General features: G+C 39.4%; 1 pseudogene; it reads left to right on the top strand.

Moving 5' to 3' along the window:
• The first annotated feature begins 11,545 nt into the window (after nt 1–11,545).
• LOC113339117 lies at nt 11,546–11,645 on the top strand (annotated as a pseudogene).
• Nucleotides 11,646–14,261: the final 2,616 nt, after the last annotated feature.

Here is a 14,261-nt window from a genome sequence, read left to right as displayed (position 1 = left end):
CATAAGGCATCAGTAAGCCTCGACGACCAGTCTTTCCTATTTGGATTAACTGTTTTCTCTAGAATACGTTTAATTTCCCTATTGGAAACCTCTACCTGACCACTAGTCTGAGGGTGATATGGGGTTGCTACTTTATGGGTAATACCGTATTGTTTCATTAAAAGAGAAAACGGTCTATTACAAAAGTGTGAACCTCCATCACTAATTATAGCTCACGGCGTACCAACATGTGTAAGTATATTCTCTTTCAAAAACTGGACTACGACCCTGTGGTCATTCGTTCTACACGGAACCGCCTCAACCCACTTAGACACATAGTCTACAGCGACAAGTATGTAAATATAACCAAACGAAATAGAAAATGGACCCATACAATGAATGCCCCACACATCAAAGACCTAAATCACTAAAATAGGGTTCAAAGGCATCATATTTCTACGGGAAATGGTTCCTAACTTCTGGAAACGCTCACAAGAAACACAATGACTATGGGAATCTTTAAACAACGAAGGCCAGTAAAATCCACACTGCAAAATCTTAGCAGCAGTCTTCTTAGCACTAAAATGACCCCCACATGCATGTTCATGACAAAAGAAGATAATACTAGACTGGTCACTCTCAGATACACATCTCCTAATAATCTGGTCCGGACAATACTTAAACAGATAAGGATCGTCCCAAAAGAAATGCTTAACCTCGGATAAAAACCTAGAACGATCTTGCTTACCCCAATGTTGAGGGGTTCGACCAGAAACAAGATAATTCACTATATTTCCATACCAAGGTGATTGGGAAACAGGGAACAATTGTTCATCAGGAAAGTTATCCCTTATAGGAAGGGAATCACTAGGGGAACTATCAACTAGCTAGACAAGTGATCTGCAACTACATTTTCTGCACCCTTTTTGTCTCTAATGTCTGGGGAAAATTCCTGTAACAATAGGATCCATCTAATCAATCTAGGTTTGATATCCTTCTTAGATAAAAGGTATTTCAAAGCAGCATGATCTGTATAGATTATGATCTTAGAAACTAATAGGTAGGACCTAAACTTATCCAAGACAAATACGATGGCTAAAAGTTCCTTCTCGGTAGTTGTGTAGTTCATTTGGGCATCATTCAGAGTTTTGCTAGCATAATAAATCACATGAAGTAATTTGTTTTCTCGTTGTCCTAAAACGACGCCTATAGCATAATCTGAAGAATCACACATAATCTCAAAGGGTAGGTTCCAGTTAGGTGCCTGGACTATCGGGGCAGTAGTGAGTAAAGTTTTAAGCTTCTCAAAAGCCTCTAAACAAGCATCATCAAAGACAAACTTAACATCTTTTGCAAGCAAATTGCAAAGAGGTCTAGAAATCAAGCTAAAATCCTTAATGAATCGACGGTAAAAACCTGCATGCCCTAGGAATGACCTAATATCTTTTACGGTTTTTGGGACCTGTAAAGTCTTAATAAGGTCAACTTTGGCTTTGTCTACCTCTATACCTTTCGAAGAGACGATGTGCCCTAATACAATTCCTGATTTAACCATGAAATGGCATTTTTCCCAATTAAGCACTAATTTTTTTCCTTACACCTAGTCAACACTAATGTCAAATGATGCAAGCACTCATCGAAAGATGAACCAAACACAAAAATCATCCATAAAGACCTCTAAGAACCGTTCTATCATATCAGAAAATATGCTCATCATACAACGCTGAAAAGTTGCAGGGGCATTACATAGCCCGAAAGGCATGCGTCTATACGCAAAGGTACCAAAGGGACAGGTAAAAGTGGTTTTCTCTTGGTCTTCTGGGGAAATAATGATCTGATTATAACTGGAGTAGCCATCTAAGAAGCAATAATGACTATGTCCAGCTAATCGCTCTAGCACTTGGTCGATAAAAGGAAGGGGAAAGTGATCCTTCCTTGTGACCTTGTTCAATTTCCTATATTCAATATACACACGCCATCCCGTGGTCACTCGGGTTGGGATTAATTCATTATTATCATTCTGGACTACAGTGATACCTGATTTCTTGGGGACAACCTAAACAGGGCTGACCCACTTACTGTCTGAAATTTGGTAAATAATACCCGCATCTAAAAACTTAAGCACCTCTTTTCGAACTACCTCTTTCATGTTAGGGTTCAGTCGACGTTGCATCTCCCTAGAAGGTTTGGAGTCTTCCTATAAATGAATCTGATGCATACACACAGTAGGACTTATACCCTTAATGTCTGCTATAGTCCACCCTAAAGCTTCCTTATTGTCTTGAAGTACATTTACTAGCTGGTGGACCCGGGAAAGCGTATAAAATTGAAGCGCAATGAAAACGGGGGCCTACAGTAATACCGCAAGTGCACGGTCGTCGGTTGTAGCTCGTGCAAGTACGGGTCGATCCACAGAGATCGGGTGTGTTTGGAATGTTTCTAGCTATTTGGGTTCCTAAATTGCTATTGGGTTTTGAAGCCTTTTGGGCTTAAAGTACTAATGGGTTTGTTCACAATAAAAGGAACTGAGCTTGGGCTCAGTTGGTCTTTGAAATGCAAATTGGGCTTTGGCCTTACAGTGAGTTCAGGTTTTTGGGTTAAGCCCACAATTAATTGAATTGGGCTTTAGTTGGCTTGGAGAGGCAGCAGCAGTAGCAAGACTGCACAGCAGCTGCACAAGCAGTGCAAGTAGCAGCAGCAGCCTAAGCAATGAAAGCAGCTACAGCAGGGCAAAACAAGGCAATGAAAGGCAAAGCAGGGCAAATAGTATGATGCAGCAGCAGCACAAGTGCTGCACAGCAGGGGAATTCAAAGCAGCAAGGCAATGCAGTGAAAGAAAGAAAGCAGCAGCAACAGGGTTGCAGCAGCAGCTGCAGCTGCACAAGCAGTGCACAGCAGCACAAGGCCAAGAGAAGAAAGCAGAGCTGGCAGTGAAGCAAAAACAAATGAAGAAAAACAATGCAGCAGTGCAAGGCAAGTGAGAAAGAAAAGATGGCAGTGAACAAAACAGTGAAGACAGTAAAGAAAAAACAAGCAGAGAACAATGCAAGAACTAAACAAAGCAAATACTAGACATCAAAGAAAAATGATAAAACAAACCAAGGCCTAAGGCCAAGGGCAGGGATGATGGTGAAACTGAAATGGAGCAAAACTAAGGCACTCTTCTAGAGTGGGAAGAGAACTAGCTTGCTCATTGTCACTAGTGAGCACTAGTTTCTCCCCACTACTCAATCAACTCAGTGCAACCTAAGCATACACAAGGAATGGCAAGAAAATCAGCTTGCTATGAGCACTGATTTCTTCCATTGCAAAATCAGCACAACGCTTCTAAGATATCTAGCCTAGCATTTCATCAAATGTGACAGCAAATTAAACACAACAATGAACATGTAACTGACAGTGAGCAACAACAAACATGAACACAACTAACTGAACTAACAATGAACATTTAACAGAAACACTAACAGGATACAACATAACAGGACACAAGTAACATGAACATGAAACTGAACTAACAATGAACATTTAACAGAACAGCAAATTGAACTAAAAAGGAACAACATTAACAGACATGAACTGAAATTAACATGTGAACTGAAATTAACAGGACATGAAAGTCCTGGATGTCGGCTAATCCAAACATGAGTTCTAACATATACCCATATCATCTATTTATACAAACAATCAAAAACCCCAAAACAGTGAAATTAGGGTTTGGTGAAAATTGAAATTAGGTTTTACCTAATCACTGATAGCACTCAATAGCTTCGACCCAATCTTCCTCTGACTCCCCTCATGCTATCCACGCCTCCAATTGCTTCATCTATCAATCTAATTCACCAAATCCAATCCTAACAGTGAAGAGGATGGTGGAGTTGTTGAAATAGCTTAATAGGTGATAGGGGTGATGATAGTAGTGATGGGTTGCGGTTGTTGTGGAGAGTTGGTGGTTTGGTGGCTGTTGCAGGAGGGGTGGTGATGATGGTGGTGCGGCAGGGAAGGAGGTGGTTCTGCAGAGAGGGGGGTGATGGTGGTAGATGGGTTCGATAGAATGGGAGAAGGGGGTTGTTTGGTTAGGTGGTAGGGCTCGGGTGATAGAGTGTTAGGCGGCTTCATCCAATCTTGATGTTCTGTGACGCTGAGCCGCGAGATGCGAAGATGGTAGGTAGATCGGACGGTGATGCGGAGGTAAGCGATGAGCTACCGTTGGATTATATGATACAACAAAATCAACGATGCCAGATGGAGTTAGGTGTTGTAGTGTTAGGCGGAGATATCAAACTTTGATGCACAGCAAGGGAGCGACCGTTGGATTCAACTACCATCTAATCTGAAGGCTTGGAATTTCAGCGCTGTGGTGCTCGGCAGAGACTTCAGATTTTGATGCTCTATGAAGGAGCGACCGTCGGATGCTTCTGAGAAATGATCTGATGGCTGAGAACGGAGGCGCTTTTGTGTGTAGAAAATGAGGTTGTGCGCACCATTCTTCGCGGCTTCCTTGCGTAATTTCTTCCGGCTTTTCACTACTTTTCTGCTCTTTTCGCTCCGCGACTCATCCGAACTTTATTTATTACCTAAAAATGCAAAATTAATTAATAAAAATATTTATTCTTGAAAACAATGAAAATACAGAATATGGGATAAAATGTAGAATTAATGCACAAAAGATGAGTTAAAATGCCAACAGAAAGGGATAAATATATACAATATTTGGCACTCATCAAATACCCCCAAACCTGAATTTTACTTGTCCTCAAGTAAAACAAAACTAAGGAAATCCTAACTATACCACTGTCGCTGGTCTCTCGAATGCATTTAGCGTATGCACTAAGCCTTTTAAACCACTAAGTGTCCCTAGTGGACGAGTTGAAGTCTCGTGAAGGTTTACCAGAGGTGTGCCTACAAAACCTAAGGACAAAATATAAGCTCAGATTCCACCAAATGTGACATGTGCAAAACAGTTAAGCTCACAGCAAAATGGAGATGTCAATCTAGCTATCGAAGGCACAATCCTAGCACTGATAACAAAAAAAGACATGTGATAAGAGTGTAAAGTGTATCTACACATGTGTAAAGAAAGATTTGAAGTTATGACTACTAATCACCAAGAGATAGTTTCTCAGGCTAAGAACTGAGGTCGAAATCTAGCTAGCTGTCCGGACTTTACGAGAATTGTGAATGAGTTGGAGGTATTTCACAATTGCTCGCGTTGTACATCAATGGCATACACCCTCCTTGCTTATTACAAAAAAAAAACAAAAGATGACAAATTACATGACTCTTATTTACATTGACTATTCTCTTTTATTTTTGGAACAAGAGATGATGGAATTGATAAATACTTGATTTTTTTGGATTTTTCTGATATTTTTTTCTCTTTTTTTTTTTTTTTTTTGTTTTTGAATATATACATCGTTTTTTTTTTTTTTTTTTTTTTTTTTTTTTTTTTTAAGCACTTTTGATACATATACAAAAGGAAACAAAAGATTACATGACACTTTGCAAGAGGTAGCCCTTTTTGATGCACCCAGTTAAATTCGATGGTTGTCTTTCTTAATGTAACCTCCACCTTCTATCCCAACCAACCAAAGAACAAGCTAGTCAAGTTTCGTTCAGTATTCTAAAGTGATTGGCAATCGTAACTTCCTATCCAACACCTTGAAGATCGAGGCCATACATGTATTGGTAGATCGTGCGCGTGCAAATTTCTTATCACTATGTGAATTGTGCTAGAATCAGGGTGCCTAAATATCTAGACTAAGACTCCTAATAATTATACATATTTGCACAAGAGTCAACATTTCAAGGTAAATGAGCTCCATTTTTTTATGATTTTTCATTTTTTAATTTTTTTCAATTTTGATTTTTTCAATTTTTTTTGGAATTTTTCAATTTTTTCAAAAAGATGGAGTTTTGTTTTCAATTATGGCAAATTATCATGGTATCTACTCTATACCCCCAAACCTAAACTAAACATTGTCCTCAATGTTTCAAAATATGGAAAGAATTAAAATGCAACATATGGAAAGGGACATGCTGAGTAGAGTAAAAGGAGAGAGAATACCCGATTTCGGCGAAAGCAGAATTAAAACTCCGTTATTCAAGGCAAAAATCCAACATATTTCAGCCGAGATCATATTGGATTAGCAAAGTATATACAAAAGGAACAAAAGGGTTTTTAAGAAATTTTTAACTACTGGATTATATACAAAAATTCACCATACACTAACAATCTAAAGAGTTGAGGATCAACCCAAAAGACGAAGTGTAAAGACAGAGAAAGTTTCAAAACACTAAAATTGGACTTAAATGGGAGAAAAATAAAACTTTTGTTTTTTTTTTTTTTTTTATATAAAAAAAAAGAAAATAAAATTTGGTTTTTGAAATGGGAGCAAGCCCACTGTTTGTCCTCTAATGGAATGGAAGGAAGGCTACGGCCCACAATCGGTTATAAGCTCAGCTGGGTTTAAACCCAGAGTCCAAAATACAAGTCCAATGGAAGAATTTAAACAAGCCCACACAAAATAAATACAAGCCCACAAAAATTAATTACAACCCAACAAAAAATAAGAGAAGCCCAAAAATTGGCTTTAATATTACAAGCCCACAATTAAAAAATTGGAAGCCCACAATTCGGGTTCTCTTAAATGGGTTACCTTTTAAGCACAGCCCAGCTGCTCTGATATTGTTGCAAAAACCCAGTTGGGTTTTGGTTCTTTTCCTTGGTGGCGTCCCAGCAGAGAAAAAAAACAGGTTCAGAACAGCAGGTCCAACAGCAAATGAAGTGAAGCAGATGCAGATGCAAATGCTATGCAGTGAAATACAAAATAGCTAAAGAAAAACACAGATAAAACACAGCACCAATCCCCGGCAGCGGCGCCAAAAACTTGGTAGGCCTTGAAAAGGGTATAGAAATTAAGCGTGATAACTTGGTGGCGTCAACAGCACCAATCCCCGGCAGCGGCGCCAAAAACTTGGTAGGCCTCAAAGATGGGTATATAAAAATGAAGCGAAGTGAAACGGGGGCCTACAGTAATACCGCAAGTGCACGGTCGTCGGTTGTAGCTCGTGCAAGTACGGGTCGATCCACAGAGACTGGGTGTGTTTTGGAGTTTCTAGCTATTTTGGGTTCTAAATTTGCTAATGGGCTTTGAATACCAAAGGGGTCTTGAATATCAATGGGCTTTGAATACCCTTTGGAACTGTTGGGCTGAACTGAGCTTGGGCTCAGAAACGTGGACTATGGGCTTTAGGTCTTAAACAACTGGGCTTTGGTTAAGCCTGAATTGGATTGGGCTCAGCTTTTGAAGTGAGCTTTGGGCTCACTTGGCTTTGGAAGGCAGCAGGAGAAGAAGTGGCAGGGCAGCAGCAGCCTGGCAGCAACAACAGCAGCAGCAGCCTTGGCAGCAACAACAGCAGCAGCAGCTTGGCAGCAGCCTTGGCAGCAACAACAGCAGCAGCAGCTTGGCAGCAGCCTTGGCAGCAACAACAGCAGCAGCAGCTTGGCAGCAGCCTTGGCAGCAGGAACTGCAGAAAGGCAGCAGCAGCAGCTGCAAGGGAAGAAAATATGGCAGCACCAGGTAGCAGTAGCAGGGCAGCTGCAAGGCAATGTAGCAGCTGAAGTGGCAGAGCACAACAGCACAAGGCCAAGAAGAAGGAAAAGCAGTTAACAGGAAAAGGAGTAGCAGCAGGGGAAGCAAATAGTATAAGGCAGCAGTGCAATGCAGCAAGGCAAAGGCAAGTGCACAGCAAGGCCAAGGAAGGCAGCAGCAACAGAGTTGCAGCAAGCCAAGTGCAGTAACAAGAAAAGAAGTAGCACAAGCAAGGAATAAAATGCAAACAAAATGAACATGGAAGTAAAACAGTGACAGAAACAAAGAACAAAGCAACTACAAGCATAAAACAGTGCAAGATGAACCAAGGCCTAAGCCAAGGGCAGGGGTGATAAAGAAACTGAAATGAAGCAAGGCTAAGCTAAGGCAAGATTATAGGCAAACAAATAGAATGGGAAGAAAACTAGCTTGCTATGAGCACTAGTTTCTCCCAATGCTCAATCACAGTACAACCTAAGCATACAACAAGAATGGCAAGAAAATCAGCTTGCTATGAGCACTGATTTCTTGCCATTGCACAATTAGTTCAAAGCTTCACAGATGTATCTAGCATAGCATTCCTTCAAATTAACAGTGACAAAGCAATGAGGATAACATGTAAACAAGAACATCACACATTAACAGTAAACAACACTAACAGGAATTGAAAACAAGAAATTGAAACATATACATTTAACATGAGCACACTAACAGGAAAATAACACTTTTAACATATGCAGTGAAACTAAAATGGAACATTAACATGAAAACCTTAACAGAACATAATGAACATGAAATTAAATTGAGCTGAAATTGAACATTTAACAGGACATGAAAATTAACAGAACTTAGCAGTTCTGGATGCAGGCTAATCCCAACATGAGTTCTAACATATACCCATATCATCTATTTATGCAAACAATCAAAAACCCCAAAACAGTGAAATTAGGGTTTGGTGAAAATTGAAATTAGGTTTTACCTAATCACTGATAGCACTCAATAGCTTCGACCCAATCTTCCTCTGACTCCCCTCATGCTATCCACGCCTCCAATTGCTTCATCTATCAATCTAATTCACCAAATCCAATCCTAACAGTGAAGAGGATGGTGGAGTTGTTGAAATAGCTTAATAGGTGATAGGGGTGATGATAGTAGTGATGGGTTGCGGTTGTTGTGGAGAGTTGGTGGTTTGGTGGCTGTTGCAGGAGGGGTGGTGATGATGGTGGTGCGGCAGGGAAGGAGGTGGTTCTGCAGAGAGGGGGGTGATGGTGGTAGATGGGTTCGATAGAATGGGAGAAGGGGGTTGTTTGGTTAGGTGGTAGGGCTCGGGTGATAGAGTGTTAGGCGGCTTCATCCAATCTTGATGTTCTGTGACGCTGAGCCGTGAGATGCGAAGATGGTAGGTAGATCGGACGGTGATGCGGAGGTAAGCGATGAGCTACCGTTGGATTATATGATACAACAAAATCAACGATGCCAGATGGAGTTAGGTGTTGTAGTGTTAGGCGGAGATATCAAACTTTGATGCACAGCAAGGGAGCGACCGTTGGATTCAACTACCATCTAATCTGAAGGCTTGGAATTTCAGCGCTGTGGTGCTCGGCAGAGACTTCAGATTTTGATGCTCTATGAAGGAGCGACCGTCGGATGCTTCTGAGAAATGATCTGATGGCTGAGAACGGAGGCGCTTTTGTGTGTAGAAAATGAGGTTGTGCGCACCATTCTTCGCGGCTTCCTTGCGTAATTTCTTCCGGCTTTTCACTACTTTTCTGCTCTTTTCGCTCCGCGACTCATCCGAACTTTATTTATTACCTAAAAATGCAAAATTAATTAATAAAAATATTTATTCTTGAAAACAATGAAAATACAGAATATGGGATAAAATGTAGAATTAATGCACAAAAGATGAGTTAAAATGCCAACAGAAAGGGATAAATATATACAATATTTGGCACTCATCACTAGCCTACTTTCCTGATCACTATCCAAATTGGAAGATACAATCACAGGTAAAGTCTCAGATGGGCCTAAAAAAACATACTTTAGAGTATCGGGTAGCGGTTTAAGGTACAACTTTGGGGGCTCTTCTAAAGAAGGAATTAGGGTAGTCTCAGAAACTGGTAACGGTTCGAACCTAGCTTTCCATCTATCAGTGTCTAACACAGGGGTAGAATATAATAGAGCATTCACCTGTTGAATAGTGCTATCGTCGTCAAAATCTAAACCAAAATGGGATAGACAACTTTCTAATGGGTCTTCAGACGATGTTTGGTAATGACTCCTGAACTAAGGCTTCTATAATGTTCACCTCGTCAAAACATGTGTCATCTAGCTCATGAGGTTGCTTACTGAAATTAAAAATGTTCATCTCCATAGTCATATTGACAAAAGATAAACTCATCACACCATTTCGACAGTTAATGATCGCATTAAACGTAGCTAAAAATGGGTGACCTAAAATCACAGGTATCTGATTCTCTGGGTCAGGGACAGGTTGGGTATCTAGGACCACGAAATCCACTGGATAAATAAACTTGTCGACCTCAATAAGAACATCCTCGATAACACCTCGAGGGATTTTAACATACCTATCAGCTAACTGCAGTGTCATCTGAGTAGGTTTTATTTCACCAAGTCCTAGTTGTAAGTATACATAGAATGGCAGTAAGTTCACACTGTCTCCTAAGTCAAGTAAAGCTTTTTCTACCCGGAAGTTACTTATTGTGCAAGCAATGGTAGGAGAACCTGGGTCTTTGTACTTTGGAGTTGTGGTGTTCTAAATGATTGAATTTACGTGACTAGCTAAAAAGGCTTTCCTATGGACGCTAAATTTTCTCTTTCGCGTACACATATCCTTAAGGAACTTGGCATAAGCAGGAATTTGCCTAATTGCATCTAATAAGGGAAGGTTTATGGTAACTTGCTTAAAAACCTCCACTATGTCATTAAAGTTTGATTCCTTCTTTGTTGGTACTAATAGCTGAGGAAATGGGGCTCTAGGCCTAAAATCAGACCTTTCAGGAACCGAATTCACATCATCAGAAACTTTATCAGTCTCTTCAGCTACTGGTCCTGAGAGGTGAGATCCTGAGGGGTGAACTACACTATGTTCACTATCGGGCATGGTTACCTTATTGTCTACAACTCTACCACTTCTAAGGGTTCTAACAGCATTTAATTGATTCGATGGTTTTGCACCTAATTCATGAACTGCTCTAGGGTTGGGTTGTGTTTGAATAGGAAACTTACCTTTTTCTCTCAAAGAATCACTTATCAGACCAACCTGGGTTTTTAACTCGGAAATAGCCTGACTATTTTCTTTTCCTATCATGTTACTAGCTTGTAGACTCTGTTCTACGGATAACTGGAATTTTGCAGTTTGTTGAGTTAACAAGGCGAGAGATTCCTCTAAACTTAGGATTTTCTTATCTGACTGATTCTGAAACTGAGCTAGTACTGAAGGATTCTTAGTATAGCCAAAACCTGGGGGAGCATTAGAATTACTAAACTAACCTTGACTTTTTCCCTTAGACCACGAAAGGTTCGGATGATTTCTCCAACCAGGGTTATAGGTTTCTGAATATGGGTCAATATTTTGGCGGTTATCAAATCTAGTGTTATTATAAAGAGCATTGGCCTGCTCTTCAATATTCTGGCCTTCCCAAAAAGGCTCCACTCTACCACTAGTCTGGCCCACTTCTAAGGCTTCTAACCTTTTTGCTATAGCAGCAATTTTGGCATCTGATTCATAGCCTCCTTCTACCCTATTAACGTTTCCTCTACTTAAAATAATTGTTTTCTGGGGTGCCCTACTATTTTCCCATTGCTGGGTTTTTTCGGCGATTTCATTAAAAAATTCCATCGCCGCATCCACAGTTTGGTTTTCAAATCCACCAGTGCATAGAGACTCAACCATGGTCGTTGTGGAATAATCTAAACCCTCATAAAGGATCTGAACTAGCCTAACCTTTTCTAAACCATGATGAGGACACTGGGATATTAAATCATTGAACCTTTCCAAATACCTAAATAAAGATTCTCCCTCTTGTTGTGAAAATGTGCATATTTGCGTCCTAATAGACGATGTTTTGTACCTAGGGAAGAACTTATTGAAAAACGCAGATGTAAGTTGTTCATATGTCTCAATTGACTCGGAGTCCAAACTATACAACCACGACTTGGCCTTATCTTTCAGGGAAATGGGAATAACCTAAGTTTCAAAGCATCATCATCTAGCCTCTAATTCTTAGAGTAGTACAAATTTCCTCAAAATCCCTAACATGGTAATAAGGGTTTTCATTTTGTTTCCCTAAAAATATTGGGAGCATCTTTAAGGTCCCAGGTTTCAGTTCATAGGGTGCCTCCGTTTCAGCTAACTTAATACAAGAAGGACGGGTAGTCCTAGTTGGATTCAACAAAGCTTTCAAAGTTGTCATTTCTGGCGCTATCGGAGCAACATGGATTCTCTCCTCAGTCAAAGAACGTTCAAAAACAGACTCTTCAAAAGCCGGACTTTCTAGATTAAGGTAATCGAGACGCTTCGAACTACTAGGTTTCTCTTTTACAAATCTACCTAGTGCGTCTCTTTTACGTTCAGGGATACAATAGAATTTTCTAAATTGGAAGGGTAAGCAAACACATATCAAGGCCGACTCAACCAAATCAAACTTATTGATTTCTAGCAAACAAAAAGCATGATGGCTCCACTTAGATTGTTTCTAGACCAGCTTCTAATCCTTCGAACGGGAATTCGTTACAATTTAAACAAACCCCTCTGGAATCAATCCGAGTTAATGTAAGTTGAATAGAGGTGAGGGAAGCTCGGTGGAGCTTTGATACCCAAGGCCTCACCGGTATTACAAGTCGGCGCAGTCACGCATTCAACTTACATTAAGCTCGTTACCCTATCGGTCTCGTTCTAGTCAAAATTTTAGGCTTAGGTTCGCGTAGGTTACGTGTTCCTAAAGCAGGCAAGAAGAGAACGGTGATGAAATACGAACCCTTATCTTGTATGGCCAGGCCTTGCCCTTTACTAGAAAAATAAATGTCCGTATTCAGTCCTCAACATATATTCATACGAAGGAGTCCAGTAACTCGCTGACAGGGGATTCGCCAGTGTTTAGAATCTTACCTCTCGTTCCAGACGGAGGATGAATCGGTTGTAGTCGACTCGGGCCACTGACTCTGATGTCTAGTGTACGAACCCAAGGTGCAGAGACAATATCGTAATTGTCCTCCTTCTCTGCAAACAGTTTATATTTAAAGTACCCTTCCATAGGGTAATAAAAAAAAATAATGTCCCAAAGTCCAAAAGTCCAAAAGTCCAAAAAAATAAAGAAAAATTACAAAAATAATAAATCCTAATACAGTTTTTTTTTTAAATAAAATAAACAAACCTTAAACTAAAATTTTCTAAAATAAAATTGTCTTCTTTTCTGTTCTTTTTGCTTTAATCTTTAGCTCCAATCTTTATGAAATCACCAAACTCCTTGGCTCAATTTTCTTTATGATCTAGAACCTGTAGACACAAGATAAATACCCAAAAACATAAAAAAGGACAAAAATAATAAAAAATAAAATAAAATAAATCTAAAACCCTAAAAACAAGTCCGCGTCGGCGGCGCCAAAAATTGATGTGATTTGTAGATAGTGGTAAAAGTGGTTCGATTCTCAGACTTGTGAAGGATATTAATTAGACTTAAATTCTAATATTAAAATAGAAAACTCACTAAAAATTATAGCAAACTCAATCAAAGATGATATCAATACTAAAAGAAACACTGAGGCTAAGATTCCACTATTTTCCAAGTTCAAAAGTGATTAAACCAATACTTCTATTTATGCAATTTTCCTGTTTAATTTGATTCTAAAATATTGCAACAAGTAGATTTTCAAAAGTAATAATTGTAAATACCAAGTATGAAGCATCAAAAATCTTAAAACTAAGCATACTCCATCAAAATAGATCACAATCACTCAAATAAAAATCATATTCAATAATAGTTCAAGGAAAATAATCATATAATTATTGCAAATAAAAAGATAAAATAGAATATACCACTTTTTGTTGGAAAAATAGCTTCTTCTATCGCCTCAGCAATGGGGTTTAGCTCCTCATATTAATCATGATCTAAAAATGTGTGTCTGTTGCTCAAAAGATGATTAAAAGAGTGAAAACTAATAACAAAGACTGTTTGCAACAGTGTATTGGTGTTGCAAAACAGCTGTTACAATGGAACTGTTACAGAAAAATTGTTGCTTTGTCGCTGATTTTAAGACCCTAAAATAAGACTGCCCTGAACAGCTTAATGTTCTTCAGCTGTTAAACAACGACATTGTTCTGCGACTTTTTACCGAGCGTCAATGTTCTTCGCGTTCTTCTTCTTCAGCAGCAGCAGCAGCAGCAGAAACAGAGTTTGGTAAAGCTCTGATTTCTTCTTCTCTGGCTCTCCTTAGGTTCCCAAACTATCGACACCTCTTCTATATGACCCAAGACATCTATTTCTATCAAAAATACCGATTAAATCTCTCCCAAATCTTTCAAAATCTCTTTCCTTCTCTTCACGGCCAAGTTGCGGCAATTTCTTGTTTCAGGATTTCTACGCGTTTCTTAGCTTTCCTTTTTATTCCAAACTCTTCCTTAGATAGATACAAATCTTTGGGAAGGTTTACAGCGTTTTAATCTCTCTA

This window comes from Papaver somniferum, unplaced genomic scaffold (genome assembly GCF_003573695.1).
Source record: "Papaver somniferum cultivar HN1 unplaced genomic scaffold, ASM357369v1 unplaced-scaffold_19, whole genome shotgun sequence".
Taxonomy (NCBI): Eukaryota; Viridiplantae; Streptophyta; class Magnoliopsida; order Ranunculales; family Papaveraceae; genus Papaver; species Papaver somniferum.
Note: the sequence above shows the minus strand (reverse complement) of the source record. Positions and strands in the feature narration are given on the sequence as shown.